The sequence below is a fragment of the Balaenoptera borealis genome (genome assembly GCF_965194805.1).
Source record: "Balaenoptera borealis genome assembly, chromosome: 3".
In the NCBI taxonomy this organism is placed as follows: Eukaryota; Metazoa; Chordata; class Mammalia; order Artiodactyla; family Balaenopteridae; genus Balaenoptera; species Balaenoptera borealis.
In genome coordinates this window covers 158,890,536-158,904,321 of record NC_138866.1, presented here as the reverse complement: position 1 = coordinate 158,904,321, position 13,786 = coordinate 158,890,536, and the positions used below count along the sequence as shown (strand labels likewise).

At 36.1% G+C, this 13,786-nt stretch overlaps 1 protein-coding gene across 9 annotated transcripts in view; it reads left to right on the top strand.

Moving 5' to 3' along the window:
- Nucleotides 1-13,786, top strand: part of LOC309625955 (uncharacterized protein) — a 180,246-nt gene that overhangs the window by 67,953 nt on the left and 98,507 nt on the right. Inside the window, exon 7 of one of the 9 annotated variants that reach the window (XR_014242817.1) lies at nucleotides 3,723-5,883. The exons of the other annotated variants lie outside the window; for them this stretch is intronic. The gene's annotated coding sequence lies outside the window, so the exon portion shown is untranslated. Of the gene's footprint in view, nucleotides 1-3,722; nucleotides 5,884-13,786 lie in introns of those variants that run through there. 9 annotated transcript variants of the gene reach the window in all.

Genomic DNA, 13,786 nt, shown 5'->3' with positions numbered 1-13,786 from the left:
GATACTAAAAGTTGACCTTTGCGATCTTCTCCTAATAAAATAAAACTAGAGGGCTGCCCTGTGAAAATGTTTATTCATTGATCATCAGGGTGAGAAGGACCTTGATCCCAGAGGAAGGTCTTCCCACAGACACTCAGACTTTCATGGCTGTGAATGTGAATGTGGCTTTCAGAGAGCAATGATGGCTATAAATCTGCAACTCAGAGCAGTTCAGGCGACACACCTCCAGCCTTTATCGCTATTGTTCACTTGAAATTTTTATCAAAATTGTCGACCACTTTCCAGTATCACCTTGTTCTGGTGTAGGCTGTGCTTCAAGCCAGCTTCAACCACACTAACAAATGAGGTGAAATCCAAAACGTAAAATGTTACCTCTCGTAGGGAGGCAGAGGGAAGGCATAAGAGAGAAGCACATAGATAAATATAAATATAAATACATTATTGTTAATGATCCAGCCTTTGGGCTGGGTGATAGGTTCATGAAGGTACACTTTATTGTGCTTTATTTTTAAAAAGACATATCACTACATGCATATATATATATATATATATATATATGTATATCTCATATATAATATTTATAGGTATCAAATAACATTTAATAATATGAAAGAGGGGGAATCACCTAATAGACTTATTAAGAAACAAAGCCCAGGTCCCTCCTTCCAGAGATTTGATTCAATAGGTCTGAGCAGGGTCTGCGAATCTGCATTTTAAAAAAAATGAGGTGAAATCCATATAGGGAGGAATCAGAGCCACGTTGAATTGAAAGAGCTCGCCTCAGGAGCAGCAAATTAGGTGTGCAACAAGAAAGAGAGCTCCAGAGCGCACATTTCCAGTCATTGACTGAAGCTGGGGGACCTGCACCCTTCAATGAATCAATCAACATTTACTTATCCGTCCCCTGCAGCAGCTTTGCAAGTTGTTTTCAAAAATCATTGAACCACTAACAGTTTATCCACTCTGCAAAATATACACAGCTTCTCATATCCGCCAGGGTTACTCTCCTCTCGGCTATATTCAGCTCTTTTTACTGCTCCTGATTTCAATAAGCAGCAAATTATATACCCCTGCCCAGGGAGATCACTCGTACCACAAAATTGCCTCTTATGTTGAAATGTCTATGAGACCCTCCAAAAAAGAGAGCCAGCGAGCTGAAGCAAGGGTTTACCCCCAACTTAAAAAGATCTATCTTATAAATAATATGCCCTGGGGAATGGCCAACATTGCTTCACCCTTGAGCGTGAACTTCACCACCGCCAGCTCCAAGGAAATCACTAGCAAAAATGTTATTCCTACACCTTGGCTTCTATCCCAGGCCTCAAATACATACAGGGTCCCAAAGGGTACTTCCTTCCTGTCGCTTTGATCTCGTGTCAGAGGAGGGAGTAGGGGGGCTCCCACCTGCAGCTGAGCGATGCTGGGAAGACATGATGCTCATGCTTCCATAGATGGTGACCTTGGGCAGGATTCCTAGCATAACGTCACTTTCCTTATCTGCAAAAGGAAAATAATACTTCCTCCCTCACAAGGTGTTTAATCCTCTTCACTTTGTTTCTATGTTGGAAAGGTAGAGAACTCAGGGTTGTTTCTCTTCAATGCAGCTGTTTGATCAACAGCTTGAAACCTGGAAGGAATGGCATCTTGAAAACCGACCAAGTAAGGCTTTGGGAAATATCAATTAATGCCAATTCCATTAATTAGTCAGGGAAACCTGATCCAGTACACTAAAATGTGAACATCTGTGAACAGATCAGTAAGATTGGTTTTACTCTTTTAATCCTTTTTCAGGACTTAGAATAATTTTGGTAGAGGAGGGTATGGAGTAGTTCTTATTTAAAAAATTTTTGAAAAGGAAGATAGTTGTAGTTTAAACACTAAGGCCTTTATTTTATTTTATTTTATTTTTATTTAAGGTCTTTATTTTAAAATTTATTTCAAAATTAGAATACCAAAGTGAACTTGATATATTTGCACATAATAAAATGTGGGAAGTAGATTTAGCTTTGTTCCTTAAAATACAGAAATCATACCTTAGATTTTCAAGTGTTTAGAAAATAGTAATTTATGCTCTCCATTTCTTTATATCCTGCATATTTTAAATTAGAAATGTCAAGTCCAGTTGAGTTTTACAACTCCTGCTGAAAATAAAAGTTCTAAACCAATCTGTAGAGTTTAGAAGTAAATTGTATGACTATTTTACTAATGCTTAAACATTTCTAAAAAATTAGCTATCTCCATTAGTATATACCTTCCCCTTCTAAGAAAAGAAATTTTATGTAATTATTATTCTGAGATAGATTTCTTGTTGTTTCCACATAATCTTCTTAGACTAAGACTTATTCTTAGGCTAGCTGAAAAATGCCTCTTAGTTCAGATAACATTTTTTTCTTTTTACTGGTAGTTTTTATAGTATAAGCCAGCAGTTCTGAAATATGTTTAAAAATGTGTTTAAAATAAGGTATGCTATTTACTTTATATAAGCAACAGTTCAATAATTCAAATCCTATATTTATCTTCTCAGAGTAAAAGGCAGACTTATGCAAACACATTTAACAAACAATAGTGGGTTTCAACATCTTTGACTCATTTTCAAGAGAGATTCCATGTAATTCAAAGACAAAAATTTTAATATGAAATACTTTCCTTAACAACTCATATGTACTCATCTAAAGAGTATGTTTGCCATTTTCATGTCTTTTTACATAAATATTAGGAATGGTTAAGTAGAATTTGGAAAGACTTTACTTTTCTCATATGCTTTGGCTTAAATGAAATGGAAACTCATAGGATCTGTGTTTTTGGAGAGGAGCAGAATAAAAGTGAGGGACTGTAGAACTTGGAGGGAAGGGACCATTTAGTAAGAGACACAAAAGTGCTCTCTTGGGAAGAGAAATGATCTTAACTTTACTCCCAAATTGAATAAAAAAGTTCTCCTACGGAAAATGTGCAGTTACTCAAATAATTAACAAATAATGAAACCCAGGAAATTGATTTTTATTTTTTCGAGAGCAGAAGAATATTATCTTGGCTATTCAAATGCATTCAGCAAATATTTAGGTTCTTTTTTCCCTATGTGTCCAATATTTTAATCTTTAGACTTTACTAATGCTAGAGGTCTTACTTGTAATTTAATAAAATATTCTATTTAGTTTAGAAATGTGAATAATATTTTATCAAAACACAGAGCTTATTAATGGTATAATAATTTCTTTTCTTTTTTTAAAATTTTATTTATTTTATTTATTTATTTTTGGCTGTGTTGGGTCTTTGTTGCTGCACGCGGGCTTTCTCTAGTTGCGGCGACCGGGGGCTACTCTTCATTGTGGTGCGCGGGCTTCTCATTGCGGTGGCTTCTCTTGTTGCCAAGCACAGGCTCTAGGCGCGTGGGCTTCAGTAACTGCAGCATGCAGGCTTCAGTAGTTGCAGCACGCGGCCTCTGTAGTTGTGGCTTGTGGGCTCTAGAGCGCAGGCTCAGGAGTTGTGGCGCATGGGCTTAGTTGCTCCGTAGCATGTGGGATCTTCCCGGACCAGGGCTTGAACCCGTGTCCCCTGCATTGGCAGGTGGATTCTTAACCACTGCGCCACCAGGGAAGTCCCAATAATTTCTTAATAATTTATCAAATGTGGTACGTTGAGCACTGTCCTAAATGCTTTTATGCATTAACTGAAGATCTGTTATATGTAGTAATCTGTGCCCCACTGTCAAATTCTCCCCCTAGGACTGTGACACTCATTTACACGATTGTCAGGAGTATGGATTTTGACGGAACACTGCTGAGTCTGTCTCCAGGAATTGCCCATGGCCAAATAAAGCAACCCTGTGTCCACGGGGGACATCTCTGAAGGGTCATGGACGACCCCAGGTTCAGAGGTCCCATACATTAGTATTTCTGCTGTTTGATTAATTCTGGTATTTATGCTGCACTATTTCTATTGTTTTTTTTTTTTTTTTTTGAGTGAAGAATTTTTCAGTGAATTTTTTTTTTTTCACACACACACACACACACTGTATTTTATTTTCTATTGTTTGATAAAAAATTCTGTATTTATGAATTTATGTTGCTTGATTCTTTCTGTATCAATGAATAATCATAATGAAAAATCAATCTGGAAGAAAATTTTAATCTCTAGAGTCTTATGGGCACAGAGATTTTTGCCCACATTTTTATCGGAGTGAAAAAATATGATGATCAACAAAGCATTTTCAGGAATAAAAACATTTACACTAACAAAACTCAAAGGGAGAAATGGAGTGAAATTTACATTCAAGAAAGAAAAGTCATGTAAAATAACCAACTGTTACTTGAGCTTGTTCATGTGTACCTTTCCATGGCTGGTCCAGGATATAAAATCATTACAATTTTTAGATTTCATTAGGTAAATTTATAAACATGTATCTAAATTCTAGTTGACTTATTTTTAAAACTCCAATATTTGTTGATCTGGAAATTATACTCTTTACAACTATATCAACTTATGACAAAATTTTTTAGCGGCCACCTAACATTGTGTGAAAGGATATATAGTTTTTCAGAATTCTTCTGGGTGTTAAGTAGGCAAAAATTTCCACTAAACTAGATGACTCAAACTGTCTTTTGACTATAAATTCGGTGATGCTTTCTTATCTTGTTTTCTAGAGATAGTCAATCTAATCAAGTCTTTTGTGGTGATCACCCATCCGTGGTGAAAAAAGAATTATTAGCAATGGAAGAGGAAACATCACCAGAAAATCAAAAGCAGGAAATAATTTGGGCTGGCATAAGCTTTGAAAGAAGTACAGTAAACTAACAAAAAGAAAGGGGGGGGGATTACAAATGTCCTTCTCTGCTCACAAACCACATGTCCTCATCAGGACAGGTGATGCCCACATCTCAAGCCTTAGACTCACACATCTCCTTGCTGTTGGTCTCACTGAAGGAAAAGGAGACAGAAGGATTTCTGCTTTCCTCCGCCGCCCTCTGATGACTGCCGTGAATGACTAAGAAATGCTTTCCAGGAGTGGGAAGCTCTCAGTCCAGTGGATAAATCCGTAAGAGCCTGCATAATGTAACCCTCGGGTATCCAAGCATCCATGTGATGCTCATGAAAACAGACAAGCTGGCTTCCAGGGTCCTCATAACTGACCTGCTTAGAAAAACATACCTTAGCTGTAGGCAAAACATGAGGTTGCTTCAGGAATCTTACTGTCCTTCTTAATATTCAAGCTTGTACATTTGTGGTACTAATCTGTTCTCCTTAATTACACTGAAATTATTATCAGAATAAAAAATCCATGATTTTTCATATTTCTTTAAAATGAAATATTTCAATTGCCTCTGACATTTCAGATGAGACCTTTATAATGTAAATATAACTGCGTGAGATATTCCCTGAATATATATTTAATGACTGAGAAAAAATAAATTTCTTCCCATGAAATGGGGAGTCACCAGAAGCAAGGATGGAATGGAATTATAGTCAGGGATAAAGTAAGAGGCAGAGAAGAAAGGGGAGCAAAAAATAATTCTATTCCTCTGCAGGACAATTGGAGTCAGGACTTCGGGTGTCTTCCCAGTCATTCTGTGGTCGTACTGGAAGAACGGCTTTCTTCCCCGGCAGGAAGCATCCTTGTGGATTGGGATTTATTCCTTTGCACATTTCAGGAAATCCACTCACTGCTAGCAGAGGGGTAGTGACATACTGAAAAATTGGCAGGAGCGTAGAATTCCATTGATTAACTGTTATATGTGGCACTAAACACTTAAAACATAATCACTAGACTATTTACAGACCTTAGGGATTTCCTACACTTTCAAGCTACGATGTTTCTGTCCACCCTGGCTCTGTAATTTTGTAAGTGCAAATATTAAAGCCAAACAGACATTATGTTTTTCTTCCTTCTTCTCTTCCAGCTGGAATCATTACAGGAATTTTACTCATATGCCAACACTTAAATCAGCAGCTTTATCTTGTTGAGAGAGAAGCATAACAAGAATTGCATCCAGAATAATGGGAAGAGCAATGATTCATACTTAATTATTATAATGATGTTCTTAAATTAAGAGCTTAGTCATTATATGCACGCACGACAAGCTGAAAAGACAGGTGGGATCTGACAGGTTTGTAGAAGTACCATCCATCTCTGGAAGAGAGACATCTTCCATTCTACAGGAAAAGATGGAAGGTGTCCAGCTTACTCAAGCTGATCTAGAAACAAACATTAGCATTTAGAACAAACCCATGGCAAAAACAGTGGTATATATGACCAATATGAAAGCGTTAATGAAAATAGATAGCTGATCATCAAAGCACAGGGGAAATTAATAAATTAACAGTGATAAAAATGTCCTATTTACTCCTTAACTGTTTTACCAAAATAAAAATGAATTCAACTGTAGATGTTTCCAAAAATTCAAAAAGCAAGCCCTTACATTAACTGAGTGAAGATATTACTATAAACCAATTGAAATGTGGTCTGGATTCATTAAAGAGTTTCTATTTAGAATGGAGGGGGGATGGGAGCATGTATTGAACACAGTCAGAACTTACCTTTGCTAAGGCCAGATTTGAATGTGTTGTTTTATTTGGGAAGGTCAGAAGACATGAACTTTCCTCACTCTCTATTAGAAAGTGCACATCTGACCTTGCTTTGAAAGGGATGCTGATGCCTTTAGCAAGGCCTTTAAAAAAATAGTTTTATCACAGTTATTCAAAACTACTGAAGATTCATCTCTATACAAGATTTTCCACTTTTTCTAGCAAACATGAATTATAGTTATAACACTTCCCCAAAATTAATTATACTAGTAGATATGGCCATAAATAACTCAAGGTCATAGGGTTGGATACACAACATATAAGATTTTGTTGTTCATTTTTCTTGTTAAATTGCTACAATTAGTGATAAATTACTAATGTACTAAATAATGAGCTAGAATGATTTTTCTAAAGTGGAATCTTCAGTCTGTTCAAGTTTTCCAAATAGCACATTGTGCAAGTGAAAAACAAGCATCCTGGAAATACTTACTGTTATGTAAATTTTCACCATTACTGGCAAGTCTTAAGCAAAGCAAATTTCAATGAGAACTCATTCTTACAAAATGACTTAAAATGATCACATACAAAATACCACACTTTGTTTTTTTCACATTTTTCCCCTGCCAAATACACAATATCAACACCCAAACTGGTTACTCATTGGCAATGCAAAAATATAAGACTGACCTTGGTGATAGGAGGAATGGATTTGTCCTTCTCCTCCACCCCCAATCTGAGGAAGGCTTTGTCTGTCTTCACATACCTACCACCTCTCCGTGGAGAATTCCTTAATCACTCTTATTTAAGAAGACCTCATTTTCAAGCTCCTTTTTTCATGCCATACAATTAACACTTCTTTATACTGTAGCTAATGTACCAATTATTTTTACCTAGTAATTTAACACTTGATAATGAACTATTTTGTTCTCTAATTTTTCTTGAATATGCTACTTATCCCCACCAATCATATTATAAAGATTAAGTCCAGATTCCAAACTGCCTGAGATCCAATCTTGGGTCTTTCACTTAAAAGTGTTGGTAACCTTAGGAAAATCACTTAGACATTTTCGTGCCTCAGTTTTCTTCATGCAAAGTGGGAACAATGATAAACAGTACAGCTTATAGGCTGTTGTGAGGATTAAATAATAAATGTACAAAAAATATGTAGGACAGTTTTTTAAATTTTATTTAAGTATTGTTGATTTACAATGTTATGTTCATTTCTGCTGTATAGAAAAGTGATTCAGTTATACATATGTATACATTCTTTTTCATTTTCTTTTCCATTATGGTTTATCATAAGATATTGAACATAGTTCCCTGTGCTATACAATAGGACTTTGTTGTTTATCCATCCTATATGTAATAGTTTGCATCTGCTAATCCCAAACTCCCAATCCTTCCCTCCCCCACCCCTTCCCACTTGGCAACCACAAGTCTGTTCTCCATGTCTGTGAGTCTGTTTCTGTTTCATAAATAAGTCCATTTGTGTCACATTTTAGATTCTATATATAAGTGATATCACATGGTATTTATCTTTCTCTTTCTGACTGACTTCACTTAGTTTGATCATCTCTAGGTCTATCCATGTTGCTGCAAATGGCATTATTTCATTCTTTTTAATGGCTGAGTAGTATTCCATTGTATATATGTACCATATCTTCTTTATTCATTCTCCCGTTGATGGACGTTTAGGTTGTTTCCATGTGTAGGACAGTTTCTGATATGTGTGTTATATAACGTTCCCTATCATCATTAGTATTTTATTGTTATTGTTATTGGTACCCTTAATTCCAGGGACTTCATATCATATCTTTGACATCATGCCTTGCATAGTGTTGGTCATATGAGTACTCTGTAAATTTTGATGACTGAATAGTAAGACTAGAAGGCAGAAGAAAATCCATAGACCAGTGTATAGTGTCTGCATATGCATGAGTTTGGGTGTGACTAATGATGAAACCATCACTGCATTTGAATAACTGAGTAGGTCTATGTAGCCATAAAGCATAATTGTGAGATGCTGATGGAACAGCGGCAGAGATATACATTTATAACACATCAATCAAAAAATGGTGTGGCTTTTAATGCAAAGCTTTTCTGAAGTTCATGGTGATATCCAATGGAAGCAGACATTTTGAAATAAGCTCATGGTAGCTCTAAGGATAACATAAATGTAGCAACTATGGGAAAAATGTCTAATTTTTAGTTCCACTATTCATCTAGATAAATTCAACCTCATCATCTTTGAAAACTGAACGGCAGATTTAAAAATTGGAAAGAGTTAAATAAATTAGATTCATTCATGTAGTAGAATATGACATACCAGTGAAAATATGATTGTAGAAAATATTGAATTTATGGAAAATTGTTCGTGATGTATTGTTAAGAGAGAAAAGATCAGTATGATTGAAGTTTTGAGGAGAAGGAGGGTGAGAAAAAGGAAGAGAAGGAGGAGAGGACTTTGCTTTCCGCTAAGTTGAATTTTAAACTGAAATATTTCTGAATGAAGAGTCAGTCTAGTCTTTTTACAGAGCTCAATCCATGAGTGGGCTCATTATTACTGAGAAGGAAGAGGTAAGAACATGTGAGCAAAATAAATGTCACTTATAGAACAACTGCTCTTTATTTAAAAATAGAGTAGAAGGCTGTGATGCTACACTTAGCTCGGAAATATCATATACATATTTCTTTGTTCAAAAAAACCAGATAAAAATGATTACTTGGAAATAAATTTAGGAGGTAGGCAGTCTTAGGATAAGCAGGGCAGAGGGAAGAATAATAAAGGCAAATAAAAACGTGTGTGTAAATATTTTAACTCAATTTTATTTTTAATTTAAATTTAACTTAAAATTCTACTAAAAAAGAAGTAATTGTATAATCTGTATATAGACCCAGAAAGCTTTCTTATTTCATTAAAAACAACAACAACAAAAAACAAACAGCAAAATAAGCCACACATGCAGTTCTTAATTTGTTCCAAGGGAACTTTTTCTTAGAAAAACACAGAGTACATCTGGAATGACTTGTATATATTTGCATCATTATGAAGACCTATTTTGGGTTATAAATTATAGTTAATAATTTTTATTTCATTAGTCATATTTAATCTTTTCTAATCAAACACTTTATTTGAATGAGAGTCATGAGACACTCTTAAAATAAAACGAGATCTTTAATTTGACTTGGTTATGCACACAGGCCGGGAGGGCTGTTGTATCAAGATTCCTATCAGGAGGCAATTTAGGTTTTAAACCAGTGAGATGTCCTGGCAAAAAGGGAAACTCAAACTCAAATCAAATTTAAGCAATAAAAACCCCAGGAGCACGTGGTCAACATTGACTCTATCTTGATTGAATGGTTATAGATATCTTCATTCATATATCAGAATGACTAATATGTTGATACAATTACAGTTAATCATTATTATAGTCAGGTAGTATGAAACCATATTTATTATAAGGATATATACTGATAATACACATGTATTTTTACTAATGCTTATAACGACCTTTCCACATAGAGATATGATTCTCTCCAATTCACAGATTTAGGTCCTTATATCAATTCACTAACAAAATAAGTATCTTCATGAACTGAATCAAAAACTCAGGTGCTGTGGCTATTTTCAGTTTCCTATAGAAAACAGATTTCATGGTGCCATTCCAAATCTCTATTATATATATGTGTGGCTCATACAAACTAGTAATTTTTAGTTACAGGTTAAATCGGATCATGAAAAAGTAAAACTTTTATGCAAAGAAAATCGGCAAACACACAGTAGCTGCATCTATATGTGCTTACATCATTTTCTGAGGTTTATCAATCTCACGTTACTGGTTAGAATTCATCCCGAAAGCATCACAGCCCAATGCATGTTTTTACTGCTCGCTTAGCCAGGAAATACTGTCAATAGTGAACCTGACTGAATTTAAGATTATAAGGTGATAGTAGTGGTGAACAGCATTTTCTGAATGGAAGGTCATAGATAAATCAGAGAAAGGTGGAGGAGAAGAAAGCAAATATTTACGGACATTACATTTTGGGAACAGATTGGCTAATATGGTGAAAGGAAGAAGGCCAGCAGTGAAATATGGGAGAAATAAGAAAGAACTCTTTGACACATCCACTGATTTTTTCACAAAGACTTATCTTGTTCGACTTTGACACATCCACTGATTTTTTCACAAAGACTTATCTTGTTTGACTTTGACCGAATATAAAATGTAAAGTTCATTTAGATGTTGTTGATGGAGGGAGGATCTAGAGATTGTTACTCTGACAAAAACATTGAGTAAAAATTAGATGCCATAGAAAGATGAGTTGGTTAGACAAGATGAGGAGACACCTGTGGTGTGCAAGAGCTTTGAGTACGAGACAGAGGAGACAGAGGTGGAATAGTCTTGCAGGTGATTTGATTTGAGAATTCTGATAATATGCTTTATTTTTTTAAATTATTTATTGTTTGCTTTTTAATTTTATTATTGTAATTCAAATATAGCCTAATTTTTCTTACCAAATAAGTTATAACTTAAGACCATGGTTACTACCACTACTATTACTACTACTACTTTTATAAAGCAGAAAAGGGAAGAAATCATGTTATTAATTTTGCCTCATGTATAATTATCATATAGGATGTTTACAAACTTCCTACAAAAGCATGTAGAAATCATTGTAATGGGAATATAATATGAAGCTAACTTTCCCTTTCTGGGAAATATTATCAGCAACGATGTCCACTTCCTTCTCCCATTTATGATAAACTAGTTCCCATGAGAACTAGTTTCTCTGTGGCTAGGATTTTTTCTTCTCCCTGAAATTTTAAAATAGAAAATAAGTAAGGAAAATAAGTAGTATTATTTTAAAAACCTGCAAATTAATCCTTATGACTATAGAACCACTTAAACTATATTATCCAGGGCAATTTTCAATAGCTTCCTAAGCTGTTTCCTGCCTCCCATCTTATTTCTCTCACTGGTAATCCTCATTGTACAAAACAACTTTATCTTAAAGTGTTGGGGTCTTCCCTGGTGGCGCAGTGGTTAAGAATCTGCCTGCCAATGCAGGGGACACGGGTTCAAGCCCTGGTCCGGGAAGATCCCACATGCCGCGGAGCAACTAAGCCCATGCGCCACAACTACTGAGCCTGCACTCTAGAGCCCACGAGCCACAACTACTGAGCCCATGTTCCACAACTACTGAAGCCCCCGCGCCTAGAGCCGGTGCTCTGCAACAAGAGAAGCCACCGCAATGAGAAGCCCGCGCACTGCAACGAAGAGTAGCCCCAGCTCACCGCAACTAGAGAAAGCCCGCACAGCAAATGAAGACCCAACGCAGCCAAAAATAAATAAATAACAAAGTGTTGACCAACTCGTTACTTTCTCACTAATGTGACTGAGACACACCTGTCTGAAGATGCCCTACTACCCACTTGAAGTATCTTTTTTATTTAACATGCATACATACAACACACATGCACACACGTCCTGCAGACACACTGCAGACGTTCAAGCCCGGGACACCCCCTCTTCTGTCTCGGCTCCTGATCCGAGACCATGACTCAAATGCATCCTTTGTCTTCCCCACTGCAGTCCTTGGCAGAAATGGAGGAGAGGAAGGAAGTTCAAGCTATTATGTCATACAAAACGGTGTTCAAAGCTATTTGTATCCCAGGAAAAAATATTATTTTGAACAAAAACTGATTTCAGCTGATTTTGATGACCAGAGTAAGGTCACAATTTCTATATGGAAGGTGGCTTTTTGTTGGAAAATTGTCTACTTTTGATTTTGGAATTTTATACGACCACCTGCCTCCTAAATTACTTTAAATAATAATAAAGCAAGAGAAAATTTTCAGTTACTGTAGCCACGTCAGAAGAAGGGATGGAGTGGTGTAAAAATTGAAAAGATGACATTTGAGGAGTAGTAAGGAGTGAAGGGCCCCTAAATAGAGAAAAGGCTTTGCTTCCTGTGGAAGAAAGATGCTGTGAAATGACCAAAGAGCTTTAGGTACGGGGCCAAGTAATAAACAAGTTTAAGTTCACAGTTGTGCCATGGAGTAAGCTGTTTTATGATACAAATTTTAGTAAAATTATGCAGCATGCAATAGCCTCATGTTTTTGGTTTGTGGGAAATTATAAGAAAGTTGCTGTATCTTATGTTTGGGTTTACTTGTTACAAAGAGCTGCGATGGGCCACAATATAAGAAATTAACAACAACAACAACAAAACTCAATGGAGACAAAGATGACCATGACTGTATTGACGATAGTCTATGTTGGATTTTCCATATTATTTTGAGGTTGATGCAGGTATGCGTGTGTGTGTGTGCGATATTAAAGAGGGAAGTCCAGACAGATCAAAGGACTCAGAGACCCACAGATTGTGCTAAAATTTAAAACCATGAACTTCAGCTATGGGAGTCACTTCATTTATTAATCCATTTATTTATATGAATAGTTTTTAGGTACAAAGTTAGGTGGTTGGGGCCACAGAAGTTAATAAAATAGTCTTTATCTTGGGTGTTATTTTCTAAAGGAATGGAAATTTAGAGAATATCAAGGTGATTTCTGAAGTAAAGAGTATATTTATGATCAATGAGTCAAGAAAGGAAGTAAAAGAAGTTTTAAATTTGGCACTAATACTGTGAACAAGAGTACATTAGGTGAAAGTTCATAATACTTACAGCCACAATATTTATGACAGTGGTAAAAAAAAAAAATCCAGAAATACAATAACCTTTTAAAGTCCATAGATAGAACATAATTCTATCTGGAAGCAGTAACTTTCCATTATTTAGTAGTAAAATACCATTCAAAGATATCAGAAACACTGCAGACACAATGCACTGTTTCCCCTGCTCTCTAAATAGTATCATCATCCTCACAACCTGTACTTGGCATCATGTGGTGTCACCCTCACAAAGTGACTGAAAAGCTGTCAGTAAATGGAAACCTTGCAAAGGTCTAGGCAGAGTTGAGGGAAGCAAACAAGAGATGTAGAAACATGCAGAGGCTAAGAATCTCAGGAAGTTATCACCACCCTCGGACCTAATGGTGGTTTGCTGCAGCCCAGAAACAGGCTCCTGTAGAAAAGGGTCATTAGATAAGAGTTGGGCCCTCTGTCACTCGGACCTCCAAACCCACTGAGCCCTGCATCATGGGAATGGGATGCAACATTTTTCAAGTGGTTTATAAGGTACATGTAGCAGAAAGGGGTCCTCTCCCACCTTCATCCTTCCCTTGGTTCCAAGACATGTTCCGTT